This window comes from Neovison vison, chromosome 8 (assembly GCF_020171115.1).
Source record: "Neovison vison isolate M4711 chromosome 8, ASM_NN_V1, whole genome shotgun sequence".
In the NCBI taxonomy this organism is placed as follows: domain Eukaryota; kingdom Metazoa; phylum Chordata; class Mammalia; order Carnivora; family Mustelidae; genus Neogale; species Neogale vison.
This window is the reverse complement of record NC_058098.1, coordinates 115,773,920-115,796,202: the sequence shown is the minus strand read 5'-3', so window position 1 is coordinate 115,796,202 and position 22,283 is coordinate 115,773,920.

Genomic DNA, 22,283 nt, shown 5'->3' with positions numbered 1-22,283 from the left:
CTTTTATACAGAACAGATGTTGCTTTTTCCACTGTTTTACAAGTTGGGATTTTTTTCTTTCCAAATTTATTATTGGTTTATTCATTTATGGCATCTTTGCCATAGTAAGATTTTTTAATTATATATACTCAATTGGTTTACACTTTTCTTTTATGGGTTCTTAGTATTAGAATTAGGACCCTTTGTTTGCCTCTAAAGTATTCAGTCTTCTAAATTTTTCTTATAAGATTTTTATTCTATTTTTTACATTTAAATATCTAAGCCAACTGGAGATTTTTTTTAATGTAAAGTCAGAAAGAACCCCATTTTTAAGTTGTTCTTGGTGGACAGCTAGCTGTGCTCTATGAAATAATACATTGCTTTTATTTGCTAAATAATGCAGGTATTAAACAATCCATTGTTTTCTACTATACTGAAATCTTGCCATTGTCATATATTAAGTGCTCATATATACATCAGGACCAACTTTTGGATTCTCTCAACCTTCCCTGTTTTCCACTTTATCTACGATTACAGTTATACCATAATGATTTATGAGCAGAAGCTTTCTGTTTAGTAATATATTCTGAATCTCTAAGGCAAATCACTTCTCACTATCCCTCCCCTGGATATTCTTGAAGATTTACTCTCACACATAAACTTAAAGATCATCTTATTAAACAAAAAACTATTGGGATGCCAACTGTGTATGTATTAAATATACATTGAGATTGGGAGAATTTATATTTTTATACTATTAATCTTACAAAAGCAAGACCAAACCTTGTTTAATATCCTCGGATTTTATATGTCCTTCACACAGGCCTTACACCATTCTTCTCAAATTTACTACTAAATAATGTGTTGATATTTTGGTATTAAGGGTAGACTACTTATCCTATATCCTTTTTGAGGTATTAAGCTCAATTGCTCTATTTTAGACTTGGCTTTGCTGGGTACCATGTTTCCCAAAGTTACCCTCCTTGTATTGTTATAGGTTGGAGCTGGCCACAAGGGATGTTGCATGAAAATCTGGAGGCAGAAATGAAGCAGCAGTCATCAGGCTGGAAACAGAGACACAGTTCCCAGTTTGTATTTCTTTTCCCCAGCTCTCCCTCCTGGTCACTGGTCCTACTGACAGACAGTGACCTGCCTCCGCTAGTTGCTGACAGAGGCAGTGGCCATAAGGAGCCAGCACTCATCCACTAGCATCTACACAATCTTCTAGGAACTTCTACAGAAGCCTCCTTCACAGTTCAAATGACATTTTACATGACATTTACATGAAAAATGTATGGGACCACACATACCCATCTTCTAGGTGTGCAAGTGAGTGACTATCTGCACCACTGCTAATTAGCTATTTTTCTCTGCTCTTTTGACTCTCCTTTTGGGACCTTTACTTTCCAAGCTCTTCCCCCACTGAATTAAATTTTAACTCCTATAATAAATTTCCCCTCCTATAATACTCTTAGTAATTCCATTTCCCTGAATAAATCACAACTAACACCATGGGGTATTCTTTTATATGTTTATATTATACCCAACCAATGTACTAAATTATCTTATCAATCATCTTGGATTTTAGAAAAATAACTTCTGTTTTCTAGTATATAATATTATGAAGAAAAAAAAGATAGTTTTATTTTTTCAATGTTTATACCAGTCTTCTCTTCCTTTATTTTTTCTTTTTGTTTTATTTGTTAGAACCTCTAGGTCACTGTCAAGTTAACACAAGGAAACCCTAAACTACGGGCTGGTGGTACAGTAGCATGCAGGCTGCCAGTCCCCTGATACCATCTTAGAAGGAAGCCTCTCTGCTCCTTAGTCTCCCCATGCTCCCTGTACTTCAAGGATGGGAGGCCTCAGCCCATCAGCTCAGCTCCTTGATTTCTTGGAATAGATAGTCTGACACAATCACACAAGGCTAATGCTTATACCCTTTCCTTAAAGCCCACCCCCTACCAGGACCAGCTTCATGGGTGTGTGATCTGTGTGGTTACACAGAGCCCCAAAGCCTAGAAAGTCTTCATCCAAAGAAAGAAAGAAAGAAAGAAAAGAAAGAAAGAAAGAAAGAAAGAAAGAAAGAAAGAAAGAAAGAAAGAAACTGACCTCATGCTTGCTTTCATGGTCTGCTGAAATTCTTAATAATTTCTGAATAAGAGTTCCTGCACTTCTATATTACACTGAGCCCCCAAATTATATAGCTGGTCTGGCACCCACATATCATTCAGCTGAGTTCTTAGGGACCTCTGAGTTCTAATCATTGGCCCTGAGCTATGAGGCATGAACAATTAGTCTCTGTCCTGATCCCCACCAGTTACCACTAGCTAGATTCCCACAGCCCTTTACTTTTTGCTTTACTTTTTACAGCCCTTTACTTTTTACCTTTTACTTTACTTTTTTCGCTCCCAGTTCCCCACCCCACCCACATTTACTTCCCTCCTGCCTCCTCCCTAGGAGGCAATCCAAATCAACAACCTAAAATGTATCTTTTCATAGTTTTTCCCACAGCCCCCAATGTATCATGTGCATGAGTGTGTTGTCCCAACAGCCATGTGACCCACAAGAGACAGAAGTCTTGCAATGGAAGGAGAGGGGTAAAATAAACAGGGGTTAGATACTATTTTCCTAGAATTTGCTGAATTTTTAATTTGCTCGCCTTAGGGTTTAAAACAAGTATAACTGTACATTTGTATCCCAAAAAAGGAACTAAATGATTCTAATAAAAGTGAGATCAAAATCCACTGGCATTATGAAGGAAGAAAATAGGTACAGTGCAAGTGAATGAATAGAGAAAAGATCAAGACAGAACCAAAGAACAAAAGGGTTAACAGTGGATAAGATTGAGAAAATTGACATTTTTCCTGATTGCACAGTCTACTGAAAATAACTAAAGGTTGATAGCAAAGTTCAATAATAAAACACCCACAGTCATTGAAAATCTTCTTTATCTGTTACTTACCTGTCCTTAGTCAAGCCAGTATGCCTAATAAATTTTAAACATCCTTAAAAAAATTAAGTATTTTTAGGGTTTTTTTTTTAACCTCCTCATTCTGAAACTTCAAGAATCCTTGTAGAACAGTATAGATGTAAAAGATATGCAATACTGAATTTAGTGTAATTGAACACCAGGATGTATCTTGGGAGTTGTATATATAATATAGGAACTACAACATCAACAAATATTTTGAGGGTTTACAACCCGCCAGGCAATGTATGTGTGTGTGTGTGTGTGTGTGTGTGTGTGTTTAAAGATTTTATTTATTTATTTGATAGATGGAGATCAGAAGTAGGCAGAGAGGCAGGCAGAGAGAGAGGGGGGGAAGCAGGCTCCCCATTGAGCAGAGAGCCGGATATGGGGCTCGACCCCAGGACCCTGAGGGTCATGACCTGAGCTGAAGACAGAGGTTTAACCCACAGAGCCACCCAGGCACTCCTCAATGTATACTTTTTATTCCTAAAAAGAATCCTATATATTGAGCTCTGTTGTTATTTTTATAAAAATAAGGAAGGATACCAAACTTCAAAGAAATGTAATGCCAATTGTAAGATCACATAGGAACCAGAATCCAAGTCCAGAAAATGCCTAATGATAATTCCTCCTATAAAGATGTAATACTTGGGTTGCCTGGGTGGCTCAGTGGGTTAAAGCCTTTGCCTTCGGCTCAGGTCATGATCTTAGGATCCTAGATCGAGCCCCATATCAGGCTCTCTGCTCAGCCTGCCTCTCTGCCTACTTGTGATCTCTGTCTGTCAAATAAATAAATAAAATCTTAAAAAAAAAAAAAAAGATGTAATACTTACCCAAAGCCCATTTGATCTATCTGGTACAATCTATTCCTTTCCCCCCTTTTAATCATTAACTCAGATTATCAAAAAAATCTTAGAAATCCAGATAGAGAGATCCTTTGCCATTGATACCTGATCTGGAGACATGTACCATTTTTCTAACCATATAGATGAGGACAATTTACTAGTGTGTGTTTTCCCATGCATGTATGTGTGTTTGAAAAGGGTGGTAGTCTGGTGGGTGTTGGTGGGAGTAGTTCTTCAAGAGTTCAGGACTAGGCCATATGATCCTTAATTACTTGCCATATGATCCTTAACTACTCTTAACCGTTACCAAAATAGAGATATTTCTGTTAATGGGTAAAGACTGCAGATTACCAGTCTATCTATCAGCTCTATCTACCAGTCAGTGCAGCTGATAGATTTGTGATAAATCATAGCCTGGAAATTGGTAGTCCCCATTACAGAGCACCCACAATCTTTTGAGAATCCCTCTAGGAAGGCCTGTTCTCAGAAAAAGTATGTGATTTTCTCTAGACAAAGGAATTCTTATTTCCTTGGAAACCATATCTCTGGTCTCTAGTCTCACCAACTCTTACCACTTTATGCTTCACAGTATGTTGCCTTCTGCTCCTAAATGACACAAGATTCTCATGAATAAAGTAGCATATGGGCTTCCCATCTTTCTTATTCCATCTACATAATCATCATATGATTCTGATTCAATACTTTGTAATCAGTCTTTGGCGTCTTATTTTTAAGTGGTCACAGACCATAATTATAACCATCAAAAAAATTCTTTCAGTCAATTAACAATTTTCTCTAACAGGGAAACTTAATCCCAAGAGCAGGATAGGATAAGGTAGCAGGATAGGAGGAGCGTTCACATTTGGGGGCACTGGGAAATCTGAAATAGATTTGGAGTTTTGTTAGGTTGAGAGGTTCCTTAGCTGGAAAAGTGAGGAGGAGAAGCCAGAAGAAGAGAAGGAGATGGAGAGGAAGGGGAGAAGGAAAAGGAAGGGAAATGAGCATAGTGAGGTATAACGGTGAGGTTTTAATGAGAAAGAGAGAAATCATTTCAAGTATTTATATCAGAGGAGATTTAATTCAGGGAATTGGTTACACAGGTAATAGAGGAGCTGAGAAGTCAAGGTAATCCCAAGATTACCAATAGCAAAAACCACTCTACCATAGAGCTGGACAGATAAAGGGAGAGAGTGGTTCAGTGTTACTAACCCCCAGGGACACTTGATAGGACTAGAATATGACAGACCTATCACTAGGAAGCCAGGTCATGGAGGGTCCCAGACTGGTCAGAGAAGCAAAATAGGAAGAGGACTTCTTTCTTCCAGATATTCAATAGTGCCACCAAAACTTTTTTTGGGGGGTAAGAGAGTTGGAAGGTAGTTAACATGGAGCCTGGGATATATATAGCCTTATAGGTCTCAGCTTCCCTGAAATACAGAGAAGTACATGAGGAGAGCCAAAACTGCATCTGAGGAATATATCTGATTGGCTCAGTCACAGTAGGTAAAGTCAGAATCCCTGTCAGCCTTGAGCCAACCACATTATCCTTATGACAGCCATGGTCCATACAGAAAAAGGTGGCAAGGAGAAACTGAGGAGAATATTCTACTTGTAAACGTATACTGCACAAAATAGAGAAAAGATGCAGCAGTGCCCATTGAGGGAAGTTATTATGGCAAGAATGAAAGGCCGGTAAATAATTGAACACAAGTACCTAGAAAACTGTTAACACGGGTGGGTGATGAAAAGGTTGGCGTTCAAGACAGAAAATGGCAATGACCCCTGGGAAGTGAAGGGGATAAGATAAAAACTCCTCGTTCGGGAAGAATTAGCTGCCTTTGGAATTGTCTGAACTGTCCTAGGGGACAAGAAAAGGCTGAGGTCCCCAAAGAAGATGAGAAATAAAGGTGTTTCCGTTTTGTTTCATTTAGTCTTAAATTCTCAGTGGCTCCATGATCATGAATATGCCCCATGATGTCAAGTCTGAAAGAGCAATGAGTAAAAGGATCTAACCAGTTATGACCCCTAATGACACAACTAAAGCCTCTGTCCATGTTAACCTATGACTGGTTTACACTTAGAGACTTTTATCATCCCATCGACCCTGGTTCTTAAGCCTCCTGTCAGGCTGCAAACACAAAAGGCCATTTGTCTTCATACTACTGATTTCAAAGTGTATGGAGCCCTGACCATATTTACATCAGAATCACTGAGATTCTTCCTGTTCTTTTTTTGTTTGGTTTGTAATAAGAATCTCTGATGGTGAGACATTGGATTCTTCATTTCCAACACACTTCAACCATTATCTATTTATACTTCTGTTTCAGAATGACTACATTTGGGACTCTCCAGAAGTCCCTGTGGGGCCTCCACAGAAGGAAGAAGCAAGAAATGGGACAACAGTAGTATAAAGCTCTAAATCTCTACCCTTTCCCTGTAATAGTTTACATGCTGGTCTTCCCACTAAGAGGTCATTTGAAGACTTTATTATATGGTGAAAAGGGAGGGGAAGGATGAAAGGAAGGGAGGGGGGAGAGGGAAGAAAAGGGAAGGGCGGAAGGAGTGAGAAGGGAGAAAAGAAAGGAAAGGGGTAGAAGGGAAGAGAGGGGAGAGAAAAGTGTGTATGTAAATGATATGTATATATATGAAAGGATATCAAAAATCATGGCTCTATAGAAAATTCACCTTCAGTACAGGCTCATTTCAATGACTATATTATACCCTTATCTTGTTACTTGCCTGAGGTCACCTTCTAGGTCAGACTCAGTGCTTCATTTCCTGAAGACTCCCATCCTAGCAAGTGGCTAGGTATCTTCAGTAACCTCATTATTTTGTAGGTTTTAGAAGACACGTTTTCCTACTTCAGTGTTCTGGCACTTTCCATGATTCCTCAAAGACTGCTGATAGTGACTACATCTATCACCCTATTCACATCAGAGAGCACCTGCACCGGGCCAGGCACTGTCTAGGCACTAGAGATTCAAAATTAAATCAGTCGGAAAAGTGACATTTTGGTTAATACCTGTGATAACCTATACACATTTGAAAAGTTGAGCACATTTCATCCTTTGCCTTTGGCTTTATTTCCTCAAAGCCATTATGTCAAGTATCTCTGGGAAAGAAATCAAAGAATAGAAGTTGAAATTGAATAACTGACCTTTCTCCTAGTCATTTGTAAACATTATATCACTTATCTACACACTAGGTCTAGACTGTTCTCATTAATCTTATTGCAAAAATACCTATAAAAATATCGTGCTGCTTTTAGCATTATTTTGTGTTTTAGACTTTTGAAACAATTTTTGTGTTCTTTGGTCCTAATTTTGTTCTATGACATTCATTCTATCTTCTGTGCATGGCCTGTGAATAAATGTGTGCATTCATGTATTAATAAATGTTTATTTGTACCAGATTATCATATGCTAGTATTGGCAATTCCATAATAAAAAGATAGCAGCATTTCCCAACTTTCTATAATAAATATATAATAATGTTATCAAATATATATAACTTTTATATATTTTAAGGTGAAAAAAGACATCAGAAAATAGTGAGATTTTCTTTAAAAGAGTTTTCTAATTCTCCAAGGAGAGAGAAAAGTCTCGGGCTTTAAAAAAGAAAATAGAGGCTTCCATTTGCAGAATGATCCATGTAAGAACATAAATGGAAAAAAAAAAAAAGATTGTAACAGAATTAAAGAAAAGCAAAAAACAAAGGAAAGGAACCCATATAGACTGTGTTCTAGATAAGAAAAATAAGAGATCAGTAGAATGTTTAAGAGAAAAAGATTAGAGAATATGCTATCTCCTAATTAAAAAAAAAATAAAATAATACACATATTTTTAGACCTGTCATGGGAGGAAAGTAAGTTTTCTTTTCTCTAAGAGATAAGGATGAAAGCTAATGCCAGGATACCAATCTAAGAATAAAGAGAGAATTGTGGTATGGGGTCAGAAGGCCAGGGTTTGATCCGAACTTCACTTTAGCTATATGGCCTTGTGCCTAATGTTTAACATTTCCTAAATTAAAAATCTCATCTTCTGTGTTTGTACAGCGGAAACTATACCTGCCTTATGGTGTATGGTGAGGATTAAATAAGAGAAATATAGACTGCTTTGCAAACTTTAAAGACCTTCCCCAATATGCAGATCCACAACTCGTAAAAACAATTATTTTAAAATCAGAACTTGCAGCACCAAAAGTTAGCATATTGTTCATGAAGTGTAATTCATGAAGCATGATTCAGCCAACATTAATTAAGCACATATTATATAATCAGTGAATGTGCTAAGTGCTGGGTGTATGAAGATGAGCCATATGTAGCTATACATTATGATAAATAAAAATTTTGAGAAGAGAACAAAGTAGCAAAAAGTAGGAGCAAGCTAGTTTCAGGGAAAAAGTAGCACTTAAAACTGGGTCATTGAGGATTACTGTTATCAATGGAGTTTGTAAAAAGCTATTTTTAAAATAACTGAGGTAGAAGTAAAGAAGTGCTAATAGTGGTAAAAATTGTTAACAGTGTGAATAATAATATTTTTAAATTTAGATATGGAGTTTATACCATTGACATTTCTAAACATATGAATTAGTTTTGTTTGTTTGTTTTAATGATGCCCCAAAGCCTGTTCAGAATTACATAGAACATATGCATATACAGAAATGGCTAGTCATAAGGTCAACCACTTAATGAACTTAAGAGAAACCATACATTAACTGAGGGAAAGCAGGTATGCATTACTCTTAAAGCACATTTTTATTAAGCAAACCATGGTATTTTCTTTAAAATCGGATAGACGCTAAAAGAAAGACAAACGTTATTTAAGCACGAGAAATATAAGATCCCATTGTGCCAATAATGAGAAGGTTAGGAGTGAAATTAAGTTGACAAAGGGAATGAATCAAAATTGTTCATATACTCACCCTAAGGCACATAATCCATAGAAAACACATAAAGGTAGGAGCTGCCTCAGCTTAAAATGGAAAAAGATTAGGGATGGGCAAGCCAAGCTCAGACACAGTTTACACAATCTATATCACACAGATTTCAATAGAACAGACCCTAAACAACTCAAGAGTACCTTCAAATAAGCTGAAATGTGAACCAACCAACCAGAGTCAAAACATCAAAACAGACAGGAAGTATAGAATTGAAGTTATAGTATTAAGATAGAAGGTGAACCAGAAAGAATTGTTACAACACACTTTATAGAGGAAATAGCTGCCCCTGAAAAAAAGAATTAAAAGAAGTAACAAAAGAAGTTAACTTGTGGGATGCCTGGGTGGCTCAGTGGCTTAAGTGTCTGCCTTTGGCTCTGGTCATGATCTAAGAGTCCTAGGACCAGCCCTGTGTTGGGCTTCCTACTTCAGTGGGGAGTCTGCTTCTCCCTCTCCTCTGCCTTTCTCCCCACTTCCCATGCTCTTTCTTTGTTTCTCAAATAAGCAAATAAAATCTTAAAAAAGAAAAAAAAGAAGTAACTTGCATTACTTTTGAAGTTACTCTACCTAGAATCCTATTGTTTTAATCTACCAATGTCAATCTCCCTTCTGGTAACAGCATGTTGACTTTCTTCAGGTACTCTTCTTTTTCAACTCTAATCCCATAACTGTTTGGACTCCTAGAACCAAGAACATCTTCTTAGGTCAGGTTCTTTTGGAACCCCACCCTGAGCCTCAGATTTGAATGCAAATGATTCATTTCGGAATTGCCTCTTGGATAAATCAGCAAGAAAGGGAGTGAAGCAATAGGAAAGAGGAGTAAGTCGCACAAGTGTATGATTTCAGGTATAGTTCCAACATCAATCCGAAGCCAGAGAGAGATCTGGAGCATAAACTGCAAATTACAGTTTGTATTGCCTCTTGGCAAAGGAGCTGAGCTTTTATATACCATATCAATATAATCAGTGGCTATGGACTACTTTGGGACTGATACAGAATCCCCCACATCTGGCTTCCCCATGACATGTCTCTCTCCACGGCCAGGGAAGCCCAGGGAAATCCTCCGAAAATTGCAGCTCCAAGACCAATAGTAGCAAAGACACAGAGATAAAGGATAAACTCAAAGGACCTTTAAAGTAAATCTAAAGGGATATTTTGGGGGCACTAGAAGTCTCCAATATAGGTGGACATATGAAGTAAGTCTGGCCAAAAGTATATTCCTTACCCCTGGACATAACAAATCCTTTTATAACAGAAGTAGCCAAAGTCTATCTAATCAGACCATTAAGACGCACCTAAAGAATACAGAGAGGTTCAACGTAAGTCTAGAGTTTCTGGCAGTCATCTTTCCACGACAAAGATAACAGTAGTCTGGAACAGAATATGTTGAGAGAGAATCAAAATAAAGGATGATGAGTACAAAATTGTGTATGGTGACATTATCTGAAATATTCTATCACCTGGTTTGATATCTAAACTAAAGTTTTTTAATAAATTCCCTTTTAATGCTTGAGGTGGTTTGAGTTGGGTTTCTCTTACTTGCAATAAAAAGTCATATTTTAATACTCAATAACAAGGTAACACTGTTGAAACATTTTCTGAAGCCTAAATCTACATATATTTACTCTATGAAATCTATTTGCTTGACATAAAATATCTAAATGTATATCTCTATTGAAGGGAGCTATTATCATGGCCTGGTGAACAGAAAGTGGAAATTTAGAAGGTCGACCATGTGTTTTTCACAAGTAGGATGACTAGCTATGATCAATACAGAACTGTCTTATAATTTAATACTTTTGTTTTACTCAAGAGAGGTTGAAGAAGAAAAATTAATGATGGCCAATCTTTCAGTTCCACCTCTCTATACTGAAAAACAGATGGTCAGGGACAGCTTCATAAAACATAGAGTGAAACTCACAGTATGAAGAGAAAATGCTGAGCACCCAAAAGAACAAAGGAAAAAGAATGAAAAAAGAAAAAGGCAAGATAGTCGATATCTATGGGAGGGTGAATCTGGTAGGAGATTTGGCAGTCATATAGGAAATAAAAGTCCCTAATGTATTTTGAAAGTTTTTAGTTACTGGTAAAAGCAAATCTAAGCATTTAAAATGTGACTATCTTAGTCTAACTACTGTTTATCATAACCTATGTGGTTTAAATGAGTTTCAATGTGAAATATAAATTTGAAAAATATGAAATTCATAAAAAATTATGTTTATTTGTTGTGTGTTGGGTCCAAACTGAATTCAAGCATTTTTTCGGTTATTGTCCTTATATTTTGTAGTTGGCTTATTATTTTCACATAAACACATTTTGGAGGCCAAAAAAAAAAAAAAAACCCAAAATTTTTAAGTATCTAGAGGAATCAATATTAGAATCTGCTACAAAATGTCCAATACTTCTCTAATCCCTAGGTTTACCTCAAAGATTAATCCAAATACAGTATTTCCCCAAATTCTAGAAGTTGAGCTCTCTAAAATATACATGACCTTCTAAGTCTCAGGATATTTTATTCTTACAACTTTTCCCTTTTGGGCTTTTCTCTTATAGGCGACCTTTCCTTTTGAGCCTACTTACATCATTACACAGAAATTCCCAGCTTAATTTCATTCACGGCACCCAGTCCACGATGCACTGGTGTTTTCCGTACCAGATCAATATACCAGTGTCCTCACACGAGAGGCCAATATCAAATTAATATCTTGGATAGGGGTATCTTTCCAACTCCATGAGAATATAAACCTATGGGATTAGAAACATTGCCTATTTTGTATACCACTATAACTCCAGCACTTAGGCTAATGCCTAAAAAAGAATAGATGCCTATATATATTTGATGAGTAAATTAGGAACTAAATAAATATGCAAAATAACTCAACATCTCCAGAGGATCTTCATTCATAAAAGCAGTATGATTATTCATGTTCTTCTCTTCCCTTTTTAAAAAATTCACTCCTAAAACCATTTGATGGGGCAGGACAAGATAACTGTCCTTATCAGTAGGGGCTTGGAAGGGAAAGTTATGGTGGTACAAAAGAAGACGTCAGAAATCCTGAGCAGAGAGAAAGGTGGCTATACCCAGGTAGTGTATTGTTGTTAAATATAAGGTGTTAGAACTTAAACAAGGTGAAGCCAGTGTCCATGCAAGGGGTGAGCCCACAAAGTGAGGAGAGTAGCAACAGATAGAGAGACTCCCCAGAGAAATAAACTAACATTCCAAAAGAGAGTGGACCTGGCATGCGGTATCAGAGCTCAAGCAGAATGCGAAAGGCAATTGCCAGAAGTGAGGGCAGCCCAGTATGCAGAGTCAGATTCAGAGTAACTGAGCTGAGTATTTGTGAGAAGTGGGGGAGCCAATCTGGTGTAGGTTGTCAGAACCCAAGCAGAAAGAGGAGTAGCATGGTTGAGGAATCAGAACCCACACTAAAAAAGGAGTCCATGCCTGGAGGGTGGCCTGGTATAAGGTATTAGAGCACAAGCAGGGTCAGGAGTTATCCATGTCAGGGTGCATCCTGGCATGGAAAATCAAAGCCTAAAAGGGATGAGGAGCATGTCCATACTGGAGAATAATATAACCTAGGGTGTGGACTACTGTGCTCAAGGTGGGTCTGGAGGGAAATGCATAAGGAAAGAGTCAGCAGAGATAGATAGGTTAGCACGCAGGTGAATAAATAAAATAATTAAAAATATTAAAGACAATGGATCCAGGTTTCTCACTGTCAGAAAAGGAAGTTACAAACATGGAAAGGGGAAAATAAAATAAACCACGTGCTGTTGAATTAGAATTAAAAGTATCTGTATAAACTCATGGTTTTTAATATAGACAGAAAAAGAAGTATTGATGTCAATGTGTTACATATTCCTTCCATCATGTCCACCACAAGAGCCTGGGAGCATTGGTTTCCCAATACATTGAGCACATCTAACACCTAAACCATGGCTTCTAAATACCACTGCCCACTGAAATGAACTAAAGTTCCTTGAAGAAATAGCTGGTTTCAGGTTTAGAGCAATGTACATATATGCCTAGAACATACTGTTGTTCCAGGAAGAAAGTGCTTAAATAAGTTAGGGATGTCAAAAAGACCAAGACACCAGACCAAAGGGGTACTGCCTAGTTAAATTAGGGACAAACAGGCATCAAAATAATGACAACAATTGGTAATGACTCACTGAATAAAACAAATGTTTTAAAAAATGGTCCATACAGATAAAAACAATAATAAATGATTAGATTGAAAGTTTAATGAGGAACAGGATATTTATATACATTTAAAGTGCCTTCCCACAATATCCTTATTATCTACAAAGGGGACAAGGCATATGGAAAAGACTAACAGACACCTCCAGAATCAAGAGATCAATCAAAGTTAACATTACTCAGCTGTGGCAACATTTTTCAAGATATGTTTCCTCAGACAAGGAATACAAAAGCAAAAATAAGCTGTTGGGGTGATACCAAAATAAAAAGGAAACCATCAACAAAACAAAAAGATAATCTACTGAATGGAAGAAGATATTCACAAATGATATATTCAGTAAAGGGTTTATATCCAAAATATACATAAAGAACATATATAACTCAACACCAAAAAGAAGAAAAAACTGATTTAAAAATAGGCAAAGGACCTGAATAGACATTTTTCTAAAGAAGACATATAGATGGCCAACAGACAGATGGAAACATACGTAGCATCACTTATTAGCAGGGAAATGTAAATGAAAACCACAATGAGATATTGCCTAACACCTGTCAGAATGGCTAAAATCAAAAAGGGAAGAAATTAACAAGTATTGGCAAGAACACAGAGAGAAAGAAACCTTCGTGTACTGCTGGTGGAAATGTAAATGGGTGCAATTACTATGGAGAACAGTATGGAGGTTTCTTTAAAAATTAAACATAGAGGGGCACCTGGATGGCTCAGTGGCTTAAAGCCTCTGCCTTTGGCTCAGATTATGATCCCAGGGTCCTGGGATCAAGACCCACATCGGGTTCTCTGCTCAGCAGGGAGCCTACTTCCTCCTCTCTCTCTCTCTGCCTGCCTCTCTGCCTACTTGTGATCTCTGTCAAATAAATAAATTAAAAATCTTAAAAAAAAATTTAAACATAGAACTACCATATGATTCAGTAATGCCACTATTAGGGATTTATCCAAGAAAACAAAACTACTCTACTTTGAAAAGATACATGCACCACTATGTTCAATGCAGCATTATTTACAATAGCCAAATTGTGGAAGCAACCCAAATCTATCTGTAGATGAAAGGATAAAGAAAAAGTGGTATATGTGTACAATGGAATATTACTCAGCAATTAAAAAAAATGAGATCTTGCCATTTGCAACAACATGGTTTGACTGAGAGGGTATTAGGCTAAATAAGTCAGGCAGAGATAAACAAATATCCTATGATTTCACTTATATGTGGAATCTAAAAAACAATACAAACAAAAAACAAACAGATCCATAAATATAGAGAACAAAGTAACAGTTGTCAGAGGGAGGGGGTTGGGAGAAGAGCAAAATCGATGAAGGGGAGTTGGAGGTATAGGTTTCAAGTTATAGAATGAAAAAGTCATAGGAATAAAATGTACAGCATTGGAAATATAGTCAATGGTACTATAATAGCATTGTATGGTGACAGATGGTGGCTACACCTGCAGCGTGCATGGCATAATGCATGGATTTGTTGAATCAGTATGTTGCACTCCTAAACTTATGTAACAGTGTATGTCAACTACACATCTGTATAAATAAATAAATAAATAAAGTTTGAAAGTTAACATTACTGACTTTGAGTAAATCAAATTGTGCACCATTTAATAGCATGTCATAAGAAAAACAGATAGGTATCAACGATATTCTTGCCAAAGATGTATAACCTGAATCTAGTTCTAATGAAAAACCTAAAGTAAGAAGCATTCTGCTAACAAAACTACTATCCTCAAAAATATTAAGGTCAAAGAAAGACTGGAGATGTCAGGAGAATAAAAAGACATGGCAATCACATGTAACCCATGATTCTGATCTGGCTCATTGTACTCTAAAGGACATTATGGGAACAACTGATGAAATTTGAATGAGGTCTAAGGTTTAGAAGATGTTGTAGTCATAATGGCTATAATAACAAATCATCCACTAAATATATCATTCACTAAATGCACGCTAAAATGCTCAGAAGTGATTGGGGAGTCATCAGCTCACTCTTGATTGGTTCAGAAAAAAAAAAAAGATACTTATATTATATGCAAATCTTTTCTGTAAATTTGTGATTATTTCAAAAATAAAAAATTTATATTTTTAGAAGAGCAATGCAACTTTCTTCAAAAGTTTTATGAGGGACAATGAAGATATATAAACTCACTCTGTCCTACCCTTTCCCTCTGTCCTCTTCAGGGATCAGGCTGACCAACTCAAGGTAAAATGTGGTTATGAGTCATCCAGAAATTCTTTTTCTGCCCTCCCACAGAACTTGTTGTCTGCAGCACACATCTTTATCTTATATCTTTTAGTGTTTATATACAACATAAGTAATATGCATGTTTTCATTGACTAGCTAATGAATTAATCACTTGCATCAATATATGCATTGGAAAATCAAGTTCTTGCATTTGCAGCTGTATGAATACAAAACATAATCCACCCGGACAAAGTTATTTAAAGAAAATAAAATCTAAATGGTGGAGTAAAGTCTTCAGAGAACCACCAAAAAATTGCATTAGACACTTGAGTGCCTTTCTGTTTAGGTAAACATGGTAAAACAAGTTTGCTCTTCAAGATCCCTTTTCCCTTTACTCCTGACTCATAGGCAGACTTCATTTCCCAGAGCACTTGCCAGCCTGGATTCCTCAATGACCACATGGAGCAGAGCCCTCTCCACCCATCACTACTGCATCTTTAAACGAGAAAAAGTAAGTGTCTAGCTTTTAGAACAGATTTTTTTTTTTTCCTTCTCTGCCATTAACAACTACTTCTATTATCCAAACCAGTGCCTTTACCTACTCTCAGATCTGGTGCTCAGACTACGCTGATGAATTCCCAGGTTCTCAAAGAGTCAAACATTTACAAAACAAACTAGCCTTTCTCTTGCTAATATTAGCTGCCTCTTAAAGGATGAAACTTATCTTTATTGTGCTAATGAAATCATTCATTTTTCTCCATCAAAGGGAGGGAGTGAAGAGAAGGAAAAAAGAATAACCTGCCACAGTTTTGTCACTATCTATCCATCTGTTAATATCTATGTACAAAATCCCATATACTATGTGCAGAAGATCAATGTGGTGCAGGTAAAAAATTATACACTGAGAATAATTTTATCACTTCAAATATTTCTAGTAAAAGATGGTAAACATAAAAACAGAAGACCTAGGGTGTGTGGCAGCAAGCAGCAGAAGACTTAATCTGATCTAGGAAGCAGGAAAGTCTTCTCAGAGAATATGTCAGCACAGATCCCTCAATACCTCAATATTATTTCCCTGAATTCAGGTTTTAAAGATCAGTCTTCCACTCTGTGTGGGATTCTCCCTACAACCTGACAACAAGCCATTTTGTCCCTACTTTCTATTCTTTTCCTTATTTCAAACCACCTTCAGTTTTCCCATCTGTAAAATGGGGACAGAAATACCTATTCCAAAGGTTAAAGATGTAGATATATGAGGAAGCACCTAGCAGAGCAAATGACCCATACTGTGCATAAAATAGATTGCAATTTTTACACTTCAAATCAGATTTCTTCACCAGATTTCTTCACTATAATGATCTACTCTAGCTACCAAACATAAATATTTTATTCCTTATCCACTTTGGGAGTTTATGTTGATCTTTTGTCATATACTTAAAGAAAAATAAATCTTTGAGTATTAAATATGTGGTTTCCCTGAATCTTAACCTTTTGGTTTCAAGGGTTTAGTTGTTGTTGTTGTTTTTTGAAAGCTGAAATTGACTACATCTTTGATTTCCCATGTATGTGACAAATCTAGATATCCTGGCTCAGGTTGAACTTTTGCCCACCTCCCTGTATACTAGGCCATGATGTCATAAACCCAGGAAGCCACAGTGAAACTACTATCATTAACTGTCATCATAATATTAATATTAAAACTATCTTTTATTAGACTTCTACTATGTATCAGGCACGTACTGGGTACATAATGCTATTTTCCATCCTCATAAAACCCTAAAATAACTTGCAATATTTATACATTAAAGATGAGTATATGAAGGTTTGCAGTAGTTGAGTAATATGACCAGGGTCATATGGCTAGTTGGTGCTGGAACTAGAATTCAACTTGAGATCTGTTTGCCCTGAACATCTATATTTTCTACTATTTATATATCTTTCTGTATGAACTTTCAAAATGTTCTCTAATGTAACTTTCCTCATTGTTACATTTTTTGAGCCATGGTCATGGTAGCATTTGATATACTTATTTAAAATATCAGTTGATCATCAAATATTTCTGTACATCAAAATACCCTGTACCAGAAACCTGAAGTAGAGGTGATCAACATAAAAGTCTAAAATATAAAGACTGAATAAAAGTATACCATTTTGGAAATTATAATGTGACATCATGTAAAGAAAGAAGACTTGGATCATAGGAAAACAGGCTGAGTAGTAAAAAATGTTGCTTGTGTTATTCTACCACTAACCAGTGTAAAGGATACTTGATTAATGTCTATTTTCTGGTTGGTTTACCAGGTTATAGACCTAAAAAAGGAAGAGCACATTGTGCTATTTTAATTGATCATACTATCCCTTAAAATTGGTTTGCTTATCATTGTTTTTCTCCCTAGTCTTAATCTACTGTCAGCTGGCTTCTCCTATTGGAAGAGAGCAAGCTGGTCAGTTGAATGAGATGTCTTGGTCTGCTTAACAAGGATTGGATCTTCCAATCTGTTTGAATGGGTAATTTATGAAAGGCACTCTAGAGAGAGTTCTATTTCTGGGCATAAACAATTGACCTTCTTGTTGAAAAATTAGTCTTCTACATTTGGCTTTGTGTCCCCACAAACTGCAACCCCAAGGAACAGGTAAAATGTATTGCTAAAGCAGCAAAGCTGAGGACCAGACCATATCTGAAGAAACTGCACCTGCAATGCACAGCTAGCATCAACCCACCAACTACTGCTCTTCTAGAAGAATGCTGAATTAGATGCACAACTATATTCCACTTAGGGAGGGAGGTTAAGAATATGCTGAGTAACGAGATGTTCCCTAAGGTCTCAATGTCTCTCCTAACTGCTTTCTTGATTCATTCAATCATCTAAGAACTTTGCCCCCAAACCTTAGAGTTAACTGCCTATTGGAAAGTGGTTTTTTATGGTCCTTAAACTATTTCCTTCTAGCCTTATCCTTTGGTTTATTTGGAAAGGAAAGTTCATTTCTTTGTTTTGATTTTGGCAGTTGTCTCCACAAGCCTTCTAGAACTCTTTATGGTCCTCTTGAGGAAATATTCATGTAACTCTCTTCACAAACTGACTTTATCACTTTGGCCTCTAATAAAATACTTGAGCACACATTGCCCTAACTCACCTAACCCTGGGGAATGGAGTAATTGTATGAATTACTACTCTCCAGCTCATTCATGTGGCCAAATTTGCTATAACTTGGACTCAAGGGAGCCAAGTCTTTTAAAAAATAACTGAAGATAATAATCAGAGAAAAGTAGCAAGCAGGCACAAAGAAATTCATAAAATACTGCTGCATTTCAAAAAAATTCCAATAGGGCAGACTATCTAGAGATCATCCTCAGGCAGAAATACTGAAATTATATGATAAATCTAGTTCTCTGACATTCAAAGAAATAATTGCTGGACTGGAAATGGAAAAATTCCTGTTCATTTGTCTTTACCTTTCCAGGTCATCAAACAAACATATTTCTTTAAATTGTGGACTCAGACTTCTTCCTTCTTAAATAATGCCTTAAATAAAATATACATGTATATTTGAAAAGAGACTATCATTGATTCCTATGCTCACTGTTTATATTACTTCCTCATTTTATCAGCCTACCTGTTAATAAAGCCCATCTGTTAGTAATGTATGTTCCTGAAATGACATAATGGGGATGAGGTGAACACAATTAATGAGATGTGATTACCACCCTAAAGACATTTAATATCTATGTTTTTCTTTCTCTCTTGAAAATTATAATAAAATCTGATAGAATCAGAATTTCTGAAATCTAAAATATCTAATATTAATTTTAGAATATTATTAAATGTATCATTTGTAAGGATTTCTATTTTTCAAATTCCCCACCCCATCTGACATTAAAATACTATAATTTGTTCTTTGATGATGCAGAATTCCTTATATCCTTCTTATGTATCAACATGATTCAACAAATATGTATTGAACCTTAACTCAGAAAAAGCTCAGAAACAGGTGCTAGAAAACCTACAAAAGTAAATTGTTGCCCTTAAGAACCTCTTATTTGTTTTAAATGTTAGTTCTAACTACATATAGATATGAGGAATTTCATGGTTTTAGAGATTTCCAAATGATTGAATAACAGATGGCTGGATGTTTATCCTGCTGGCAAAGATAAGGATCCCGTGGGAAATAAAAAATTAGAACATTCTGGATTCTTCCTGAATATATTTTGCCCTCCATCGTGACGGATAATTATCTGAAAACATTGTAGGCCCTTTTATCCCTAGTCTGCAAATATCTACAGTATAAAGTTCAGCTGTCTTACCATGGCGTACAAGGCCTTCATGACCTGTACTTCCATACACTTTGACTCCAGTTACGTCAGTGCAATGGTGATATTAAAAACCAGCAAGGCCTGGGCACCAACCAACAAGAAAACAGTAGCCCTGGACCGGGATTTGGAGGCCTCCTGCAGAGTTGAGCAATTACCCTGTGAGTTGTTAGATTTGGAGAAGTTTTAGGAGAAGGAGGTAGGCAGCCAGTTTGTCAGCGAGAGGATCACACATGGGATTTAGAGCAGTGGCGATTTACTAGTCAGATGGAAGTATTCAACATCTTAGCCAACAGTAAAACAGGTGCCAAGAACCCATCAGCTCTACTCCAGGTTTTCCTCAATGAGGACCCTTTCACTCTTGTTAACCAAACTGGTTAGTATTCCAAAAATGTTTCATAGCTAACTAGCTAACATCCTTTAAATGTTTCATACCCAAGCACTTAACTAACATTCCTTAAATGTTTCACGCTAATAGTTTACATTCCAGAGATGTTTCATTGCAATGTATGAAATGTCCTTCTTTCTCACCCTTCACCACCTGTATAAATAAGTTTCAAGACCCTGCTCAGGCTTCAGAGAGGAGGTAATTCTTAAACACTGTGCCTGAAGGCTCCTTTCTGAACCTTTCTGTTTCCCCTCCCCGACCCCTCCCTCAAACCACGACATTAAAAATACCCTCTTTAGGTACGTCAACCCTAGATTATATGATGGCATCTTGGCATTTATTTACTTACATGTCTTTCTCCACTAATGGACTGTTAGTTCCTGGAGTAAATCATCATGTCTTATTAAACTTTATATTCTTGGGGCACCTGGGTGGCCCAGTCAGGTAAGCATCTAACTTCTGATTTCAGCTCGTGTCATGTCTCAGGGTCCTGGGATTAAGCCCTGTGTCAGGCTCCATTCTCAGTGGGGAGTCTGCTCGAGGATTCTCACTCTCCCTCTCCCTCTGCCCCACCCCTTCTCTCTCTCACTCTCTCTCAAATAAATAAATCTTTTAAAAAAAATAAACATCATATCCTTTGCTCCTATAAACCCTCACTCACATTCTAGATCCTTATGAAATGGCAGACCAATAAAATCTGAACTTCTTCGTTTAAATTTTGACCATTTGCTGAGTAAAGGTAAATTAATCCAGATGCACAGTTAGTTCAATGTTACTGAATCAGTGATTCTCAAACTTTCTGTGCATTGGTTACCTGAATGGTTTAGCAAAGCACAGCTTGCTGGTTGCTACTCCCAGAGTTTCTCATTCAGCTGAGCTCAGAACAAGACTGATTCTCGGGGTGCCTGGGTGGCTCAGTGGGTTAAGCCTGTGCCTTTGCCTCAGGTCATGATCTCAGGGTCCTGGAATTGAATCCCACACTGGGCTGTCTGTTTTCCCCTCTGTCTGCCTGCCTGCCTCTCTGCCTACTTGTGATCTCCGTCAAATAAATAAATAAAATCTTTTAAAAAATAAATAAATAAAAAGAGTGATTCTCGAACTATGGTTCCCAGACCAAAAGCATTGGAATTATCAGGAACTTATCAGAAATGAATGCATCCCACCCCAAGAGGAATAGGATTCTTTCTCAACCTTTTCAGTATAGTTTTTGTCCCTGGTCGCTACATTTTTCACACATGAGACCTTCCTTATTATCAGTATAGCTTAAGTAGATTCAACCAATAGGGCCATTTCACATGTGTTGCAACTGACAAAGATAAATCTTATAAGGTTGTTGTTTCTGAGAGAGTCTGACTCCATTAATCATTGAAGGACTTGAATGATAAAATAATGATATCCTCTCAATGAACAACAATGAAAATGATCTTAATATGAATAACAGAGCCTCATACACCCACCTACCCCTGACCAAAAATTTTGGAGAAGATAGCTAAAAGAACATTTGCTGGCATCTTGTGAAACCATTGGTCCAAACACAGTTTTCCCCTGAAGTTCAGTGTTAATTCTTTCTATATTAGCTGATGGGACACAATGATCCCAGATGGTATGTGCCAGGACCAGGAATTCAATCTGAAAACCTGCCTATCCACAATCTTTGACCTCTTCTCTATGTGTACAATATTCTACCATGAAACTTCACAAAGGCCACCAGGAAAGGAACTTTGAGGATGGGACCATTACCTTAAAGCCTGGGATACAGGTAACAAAAGTTCCAGATTTTATGTAATCAAGATATGGTTTGTTGGATCTCTAAGCCTCCACAAACTAGGTAAATTTATATTTAAACTTATCATCCTATTCAGTTGAATAATTGGTTGATAACCATTTTATAACAGGACTGTTCAGTCCAAATTGCTAACTCAGTTGTGATACAAATAAAGAAAAGAATGTAATACAATGATTGAGAACAGAGCTTTGGTTTCAGGCTAGGTCTGAGTTCAAATCCAAAAATTCACTGCTACAGTTACACAGAGTTATCTATTTCAATACTTCTACTGACACTATTCCTAAGTGCTAACTTCTCTAAGAGAGCGACACCAACATCCATAACAATGACACTAAGATGCTTATTCTAGGCCCTACCCTGATCCTCAATCCTATACCACCAACTATATTGTGAATATTTTCACTCTCAATATTCTATTGTTGAACTTTTGGTTGATTATGCACCATTATATGGTTGTTTTTAAGTTTTCTGGATTTATCAGAGTCTCTACTTGCCAAGCCCCTTATAGTTACGAGGGGAAATATGATAGTTCTGTCTAATGGATACATGAGCAAAAATGACACATGTGAATTCTGTACTGAGTTGGTGGGGAAGAAAAAAAAAAAAAACCCTGTACCATTTTCCAGTCTCTCTGTCTACCACTGTGATCTGGAAACAACTTT